Below are 8,955 nucleotides of genomic sequence, written 5' to 3'. Positions count from 1 at the left end.
TTTTAATAATTTTGGTCACAAAAGAAAATAGGGTCCATCCACCATGATGTACCGAGGCAATTCTAGCGTGCAATTCATTACCTCAAACGGTCTTTTGACGCTATTTGAAAAACACTTTAAATTTATTGCATAAAATTGGCAGCAAAGGGTCTTATTTTAAGACCCAAAGGTACCAAAATCAAGAACACCCTTGAACGTCTCCGAATGTTAAAATGACCTATCAAGGCAATTCTAGCGTAAAATTCATAACCTAAAATGGTCTTTTGACGCTATTTGAAAAAGACTTTAAATTTATTGCATAAAATTGGTAGCAAAGGGTCTTATTTTAAGACCCAAAGATACCAAAATCAAGAACACCCTTGAACGTCTCCGAATGTTAAAATGACCTTTCAAGGCAATTCCAGCGTGCAATTTATTACTCATAACGGTTTTTTGATGCTATTTGAAATAGACTTTAAATTTATTGCATAAAATTGGTAGCAAAGGGTCATATTTTAAGACCCAAAGATACCAAAATCAAGAACACCCTTAAACGTCTCCGAATGTTAAAATGACCTATCAAGGCAATTCTAGCGTGCAATTCATTACTTATAACGGTTTTTTGTTGCTATTTGAAAAAGACTTTAAATTTATTGCATAAAATTGGTAGCAAAGGGTATTATTTTAAGACCTAAAGGTACCAAAATCAAGAACACCCTCAAACGTCTCCGATAGTTAAAATGACGTACCGAGGCAATTCTAGCGAGCAATTCATTACTTTAAACGGTCATTTGACGCTATTTGAAAAAGACTTTGAATTTATTGCATAAAATTGGTAGCAAAGGGTCTTATTTTAAGACCCAAAGATACCAAAATCAAGAACACCCTTAAACGTCTCCGAATGTTAAAATGACCTATCAAGGCAATTCTAGCGTGCAATTCATTACTCATAACGGTCTTTTGATGCTATTTGAAAAAGACTTTAAACTTATTGCATAAAATTGGTAGCAAAGGGTCTTATTTTAAGACCCAAAGATACCAAAATCAAGAACACCCTTAAACGTCTCCGAATGTTAAAATGACCTATCAAGACAATTCTAGCGTGCAATTCATTACTAATAACGGTTTTTTGATGCTATTTGAAAATGACTTTAAATTTATTGCATAAAATTGGTAGCAAAGGGTCTTATTTTAAGACCCAAAGATACCAAAATCAAGAACACCCTTAAACGTCTCCGAATGTTAAAATGACCTATCAAGGCAATTCTAGCGTGCAATTTATTACTCATAACGGTTTTTTGATGCTATTTGAAATAGACTTTAAATTTATTGCATAAAATTGGTAGCAAAGGGTCATATTTTAAGACCCAAAGATACCAAAATCAAGAACACCCTTAAACGTCTCCGAATGTTAAAATGACCTATCAAGGCAATTCTAGCGTGCAATTCATTACTTATAACGGTTTTTTGTTGCTATTTGAAAAAGACTTTAAATTTATTGCATAAAATTGGTAGCAAAGGGTATTATTTTAAGACCTAAAGGTACCAAAATCAAGAACACCCTCAAACGTCTCCGATAGTTAAAATGACGTACCGAGGCAATTCTAGCGAGCAATTCATTACTTTAAACGGTCATTTGACGCTATTTGAAAAAGACTTTGAATTTATTGCATAAAATTGGTAGCAAAGGGTCTTATTTTAAGACCCAAAGATACCAAAATCAAGAACACCCTTAAACGTCTCCGAATGTTAAAATGACCTATCAAGGCAATTCTAGCGTGCAATTCATTACTTATAACGGTTTTTTGATGCTATTTGAAAAAGACTTTAAATTTATTGCATAAAATTGGTAGCAAAGGGTATTATTTTAAGACCTAAAGGTACCAAAATCAAGAACACCCTCAAACGTCTCCGATAGTTAAAATGACGTACCGACGCAATTCTAGCGAGCAATTCATTACTTTAAACGGTCATTTGACGCTATTTGAAAAAGACTTTAAATTTATTGCATAAAATTGGTAGCAAAGGGTCTTATTTTAAGACCCAAAGATACCAAAATCAAGAACACCCTTAAACGTCTCCGAATGTTAAAATGACCTATCAAGGCAATTCTAGCGTGCAATTTATTACTCATAACGGTTTTTTGATGCTATTTGAAATAGACTTTAAATTTATTGCATAAAATTGGTAGCAAAGGGTCATATTTTAAGACCCAAAGATACCAAAATCAAGAACACCCTTAAACGTCTCCGAATGTTAAAATGACCTATCAAGGCAATTCTAGCGTGCAATTCATTACTTATAACGGTTTTTTGTTGCTATTTGAAAAAGACTTTAAATTTATTGCATAAAATTGGTAGCAAAGGGTCTTATTTTAAGACCCAAAGATACCAAAATCAAGAACACCCTTGAACGTTTCCGAATGTTAAAATGACCTATCAAGGCAATTCTAGCGTGCAATTCATTACTCATAACGGTTTTTTGATGCTATTCGAAAAAGACTTTAAATTTATGGCATAAAATTGGTAGCAAAGGGTCTTATTTTAAGACCCAAAGATACCAAAATCAAGAACACCCTTAAACGTCTCCGAATGTTAAAATGACCTATCAAGGCAATTCTAGCGTGCAATTCATTACTCATAACGGTTTTTTGATGCTATTTGAAAAAGACTTTAAATTTATTGCATAAAATTGGTAGCAAAGGGTCTTATTTTAAGACCCAAAGATACCAAAATCAAGAACACCCTTAAACGTCTCCGAATGTTAAAATGACCTATCAAGGCAATTCTAGCGTGCAATTTATTACTCATAACGGTTTTTTGATGCTATTTGAAAAAGACTTTAAATTTATTGCATAAAATTGGTAGCAAAGGGTCATATTTTAAGACCCAAAGATACCAAAATCAAGAACACCCTTAAACGTCTCCGAATGTTAAAATGACCTATCAAGGCAATTCTAGCGTGCAATTCATTACTTATAACGGTTTTTTGATGCTATTTGAAAAAGACTTTAAATTTATTGCATAAAATTGGTAGCAAAGGGTATTATTTTAAGACCTAAAGGTACCAAAATCAAGAACACCCTCAAACGTCTCCGATAGTTAAAATGACGTACCGAGGCAATTCTAGCGAGCAATTCATTACTCATAACGGTTTTTTGACGCTATTCGAAAAAGACTTTAAATTTATGGTATAAAATTGGTAGCAAAGGGTCTTATTTTAAGACCCAAAGATACCAAAATCAAGAACACCCTTAAACGTCTCCGAATGTTAAAATGACCTATCAAGGCAATTCTAGCGTGCAATTCATTACTCATAACGGTTTTTTGATGCTATTTGAAAAAGACTTTAAATTTATTGCATAAAATTGGTAGCAAAGGGTCTTATTTTAAGACCCAAAGATACCAAAATCAAGAACACCCTTAAACGTCTCCGAATGTTAAAATGACCTATCAAGGCAATTCTAGCAAGCAATTCATTACTCATAACGGTTTTTTGATGCTATTTGAAAAAGACTTTAAATTTATTGCATAAAATTGGTAGCAAAGGGTCTTATATTAAGACCCAAAGATACCAAAATCAAGAACACCCTCAAACGTCTCCGATAGTTAAAATGACGTACCGAGGCAATTCTAGCGAGCAATTCATTACTTTAAACGGTCATTTGACGCTTTTTGGAAAAGACTTTAAATTTATTGCATAAAATTGGTAGCAAAGGGTCTTATTTTAAGACCCAAAGGTACCAAAATCAAGAACACCCTTAATAGTCTCCGATAGTTAAAATGACGTACCGAGGCAATTCTAGCGTGCAATTCATAACCTTAAATGGTTATTTGACGCTATTTGAAAAAGACTTTAAATTTATTGCATAAAATTGGTAGCAAAGGGTATTATTTTAAGACCTAAAGGTACCAAAATCAAGAACACCCTCAAACGTCTCCTATAGTTAAAATGACGTACCGAGGCAATTCTAGCGTGCAATTCATAACCTTAAATGGTTATTTGACGCTATTTGAAAAAGACTTTAAATTTATTGCATAAAATTGGTAGCAAAGGGTTTTATTTTAAGACCCAAAGGTACCAAAATCAAGAACACCCTAAAAACGTCTCCGATAGTTAAAATGACGTACCGAGGCAATTCTAGCGTGCAATTCATAACCTTAAATGGTTATTTGACGCTATTTGAAAAAGACTTTAAATTTATTGCATAAAATTGGTAGCAAAGGGTATTATTTTAAGACCTAAAGGTACCAAAATCAAGAACACCCTCAAACGTCTCCGATAGTTAAAATGACGTACCGAGGCAATTCTAGCGAGCAATTCATTACTTTAAACGGTCATTTGACGCTATTTGAAAAAGACTTTAAATTTATTGCATAAAATTGGTAGCAAAGGGTCTTATTTTAAGACCCAAAGATACCAAAATCAAGAACACCCTTAAACGTCTCCGAATGTTAAAATGACCTATCAAGGCAATTCTAGCATGCAATTCATAACCTTAAATGGTTATTTGACGCTATTTGGAAAAGACTTTAAATTTATTGCATAAAATTGGTAGCAAAGGGTTTTATTTTAAGACCCAAAGGTACCAAAATCAAGAACACCCTAAAAACGTCTCCGATAGTTAAAATGACGTACCGAGGCAATTCTAGCGTGCAATTCATTACTTAAAACGGTCATTTGACGCTATTTGAAAAAGACTTTAAATTTATTGCATAAAATTGGTAGCAAAGGGTTTTATTTTAAGACCCAAAGGTACCAAAATCAAGAACACCCTTAAACGTCTCCTATTGTTTTAATGACGTACCGAGGCAATTCTAGCTTGCAATTCTTTACTTAAAACGGTCATTTGACGCTATTTGGAAAAGACTTTAAATTTATTGCATAAAATTGGTAGCCAATTGTCTTATTTTTTCATCTTTACCATTCCAATATGGAAGGCTTGATAAACTGACCCTACCATTTATTCCAATATCATTGGATTTATGATATTTTTTTGACAAAAGACAAAGACCCCTTCCCCCCCCCCCCCCCCCCCCTTGACAAAAATAGTTTTGCTGATTTTCTTAACACAAATTTGATATTATCGGAGGCGCGGAGGAGCAATTGCCTGTTATCTCCCAAGAGACACTTCTCCCGCTTATATTTTTAATTGTTGGTTTCCCCTTTGGACTACCTGTGGTTCATTCAAATTGAATCTCCCTTGAGTATCCCAGGTTTTCGTAGAACATAAATAAGCAATCCATTTGCTTTATAATCAATATTCTGAATTATAAACCAGATATTAAGTATGATGCATAACAAAGTTTTGATGATGCTAATGGAAACTTGAGGATAATATCGTTCGCTCTGGCATTCTGCAATGAATTCGGCAGTGTTTTTGAAGGTTTATACAATCCAAGATGGCCTACTTGATGGTGCTCTATTGTGACTTCAGCTAGATCTATAAATCAACTAAATCTCTAAACTTCTCAACTTTGTTCGATACTGGATTTTGTATTGCACCGTAAAGCTTCGACAAGTAGAAGACATTCGATGCCTGGACGCAGAGGTAGAGGACGCAGGCTGATTGCGTTTAATTGAGGTAATCGAATATGTTCTCTTATTTCCTTTCAAAATTTTGCTTTTATCTTACCTTATCAGAAAGTAGATACGACATCTTCAAGACTGTTCCTCTCAACGTCAAGCGAATAAGCTTTGTTGAATAATTTTAATGGGGTTCTTATTTTAAGTATTCTGCAACTTCGATAAATACGCAGTAAATCAAAAACCTGCCGGCTGTAAAGAAAACCTGTTTTCAGAGAGCAAACTTAGAATTCGTTTGGTTAAAGCTTTGATTGCAATATATGTGGAAACGTCATTTGACCAGGGACGGATCCAGGATTTTTGGTGACTATAGCTCAAATTGTTTGGGATCGGGACCACACCCTCCTTGCTTGTGGGACACGCCCACTATATGGGCAAATGATAAAACCATGTGTGTTTATAGTTGCTTCGTATTCATAAATATTCCTTCGAACATCCTTTTTCTATCTACAGGGACGCCAGAGAAGGAGGTGTAGGGGTACAACCGCCCCTGTTGCCCTTTGACAGAAGGGGCAAGAGTTGTTTTTAATAAGGTTCCCTTGGAACTGGCCAATTGTAATAATCAGATAGATTCATATGAAATTCTGAACTTCTCAAAACATGTAAAATAATTCCTTGTGCCGAAAATTAGCCAATGTTGAAGAAACCTACAGATAATAAAATTGCAGTCACGTATGAATTTGTAGAAGCTGAGAATTATCTTTCAAAAGCCCTTTAACTCAAGCCTGCCCCCTCTCTTGCCGCTTGGTCGTTCCGCCGTCCCTGCCTATTCCCTAGTAGGTTCTTGCCTTTGAAGCTACATTACAGGGGACCCAGGATGTGAAGACGAGCTATAGTCCACTGTTGCTTTACAGGGGGCAGAGAGCGGAGATATACCGTGGATACTCATATTCTATTGGTTAAAAAGCCATTTTCAAACCTGACTATAGCTTCACTGTAGCTCGCCCCAAAAATTATACTACGAGTTTCATTGTCTTCGATGCCTTTTCCAGAGCAAATCCGGAGAGGCATAGTGATGACCAGTGGCGGCTCGTGACTTTCACAGTTGGGAGGGCAGACCATCAATATTGCGATAATCGATAGAAAGGTCGACTTTGCAAATTTTTCACTGTATTCATGGTTTGGTGTTGATCGTCATGGAGCGCAGAAGAAAAAGCATAAATAGATGTGGCTGTTGTTTAGCGATGATGTCATTTTATGGGCAAAATTTTTCTTGCCCCCAATCCAAATGAGCCAATCACAGACGGCGTTTTGCAATGCTCGAGGTCAAAACTTAGCTTGTGCGCATGTCGGCTAGGGGCAAAAAAAACTTTGCCCGTAAAATGACATCATCGCTCAAGGCACTAGCGGGCCAGAAGCGAGGCTAAGGACGAGACGGGATAGCAAGGAGCTTTTTCTAGAAGAGATACAAACTTATATAATTAACCACAGTAAGACTATCTTTAAAATTAAATATGAATATCATAGATTTCCTTTGAATCTTTTTGAGGGTGCATGGCCCCAGATGCCCATTAGCAAGAGCCGCCAGCAATGCATGTTTGTTAGTAATTTGATAACCTATACCGCTGCTTTCAAATGTTGAGAGGCTTGATAGCAGAGGAAAAATTAACACTTAACTTTGAATTCCAAAAATCAAACACAGAGATTTTGACTATAGCTCGAGCTACAGTTGCTATAGTCTGGATCCGCTCCTGATTTGACCCTATACATTGAATGCAAAACCCCAGTAATTCAGGAGAATTAAAATTCCTTAAATACTTTTACATTGAATTGCGATGTAGTGCTTAGATTTTCTCGCCTCAATCTACTGTAACGAAATTTTTTCGAGGCCGATCTGATTGACTTTCTATTTTGTTTTTCTTATTATTATATCTGTGAATCATTGGTCATGATCTACACCTCCCCCCCCTCCCCCCTCCCCCCCTACGAACACCCGGACCCGGAAGGAAAATGGAATGGTTGCATACTCCAGTCCCATAGTGAATCTACGTCACTTCTTTTGTGTCAATCCAAATAGAGAATTGGAATGCCGGATAAAGTAGTTATTGCTATGATCGTCATAACCAGTATCGTTCCAAGAGTTGAAATCATATGTTCTAAAGAGAAAGAAGCCCCCCTCTTTATCTAAGAGGGGATATAGTGAAGGGGCTATATAGCCTCGCCTAATCAATCAACAAGGGTAAAATCAATCAGAACAATATTTAGCTACCCTTACCCTCTGGTAATGAGAAGATTTTTGGTGAACTGCGAATGCCTGCTGCGTTTACAAATTATTGACATTTTCCTAAGCACGGGATTAAGATCAATTTTGAATCACCTGCACTGCAGCCTGAACTCTATCCATACTTACTTACATACTTACATCGAGTAACATGAATCTAAGTAAATTCTTACCTTAGATAGATAAAAAAGATGATTTATAATCGTGTCCCTTTTACTTTTGAAAGAAGCTTTGATGTCTCTGCCCCTTGTACCTTAGGCTAAATTTATCTTTGAACTATTTGCATAAGGCTCTAAGTTTGAATTTTCAAAAGTTTATGTTTCTCGTTGGATTCATCTATTGATAGAAAGCATTGCTTGTTCTGCCATTTTTTCCTTGGAATTTTCCATCCATAATCTAATCTAAGTAAATTGTTACCCTTGATAGATAAAGTCGAAGATTCACCATCGTGTCCTTCCTACGTTCTGAAAGAAGGTTTGTTGACTCTACCCTTTATACCTGGCTAAATTTATTTTGGAAGTATTCTGATTCAACTCTAAATTTGAATTCTAAAAGATTAATACTACAGCAAATTTTAGAACAGTCTTACCCTATATTGAAAAATCGATGACTTTCCATCGTGTCTCTTCTGCGTTTTGAAACAAGGTTCATTTTCCCCTTTTTTTGTACTTTTGGTTAAACTTTTCTTTGAATTATTCTGATTAAACTCTTACTTTGAATTATAAAATGTTTATGTTTCTCGTTGGTGTCTCTTCATTGATAGAGAGCAATGCTTGTTGTGCCATTGATTCCTTGGATGTTTCAGTTCTTTATCTAATCTAATTATGGTCTTACCCCCTATTGATAAAGTCGATCTCTCTCCATATTGTCTCTTCTGCCTTTTGAAACAAGGTTTTTGTTCCTGTCCCCTTTACTTTTGACTAAACGTATCTTTGAATAATTCTGATTAAAGTCTTACTTTCAAAAAAGTCGTCAAGACTGTCCATCAAGAGTAGACAGTCTTGAATTGCTCGCAAAAAATTTCTTTTTTTATAGATATCTAGGCCGAGATTGCCATTAATTTAATTTCAATAATAAAATTTCTTTTCCCATAAGATAATGTTATTAATATTTATGCATTAGCCCACAGAATGAATGCATTACAAAACTTTCCTTCCGTCTGCAGATAA

At 35.4% G+C, this 8,955-nt stretch overlaps 1 long non-coding RNA gene across 1 annotated transcript in view; it reads left to right on the top strand.

Annotated features, from left to right (window-relative positions):
* Nucleotides 1-5,068: 5,068 nt before the first annotated feature.
* The window catches only part of LOC148957824 (uncharacterized), a 79,799-nt gene continuing 75,912 nt past the window's right edge, over nucleotides 5,069-8,955 (top strand). The window contains exons 1-2 of the long non-coding RNA XR_016145111.1: nucleotides 5,069-5,563; nucleotides 8,213-8,260. This is a non-coding gene — a long non-coding RNA (uncharacterized LOC148957824). The remainder of the gene's footprint in view (nucleotides 5,564-8,212; nucleotides 8,261-8,955) is intronic.

This window comes from Rhopilema esculentum, chromosome 20, assembly GCF_057945365.1.
Source record: "Rhopilema esculentum isolate cy_ngs chromosome 20, ASM5794536v1, whole genome shotgun sequence".
In the NCBI taxonomy this organism is placed as follows: Eukaryota; Metazoa; Cnidaria; class Scyphozoa; order Rhizostomeae; family Rhizostomatidae; genus Rhopilema; species Rhopilema esculentum.
The sequence above is the reverse complement of the archived record's forward strand: the minus strand, read 5'-3'. Positions and strand labels throughout refer to the sequence as shown.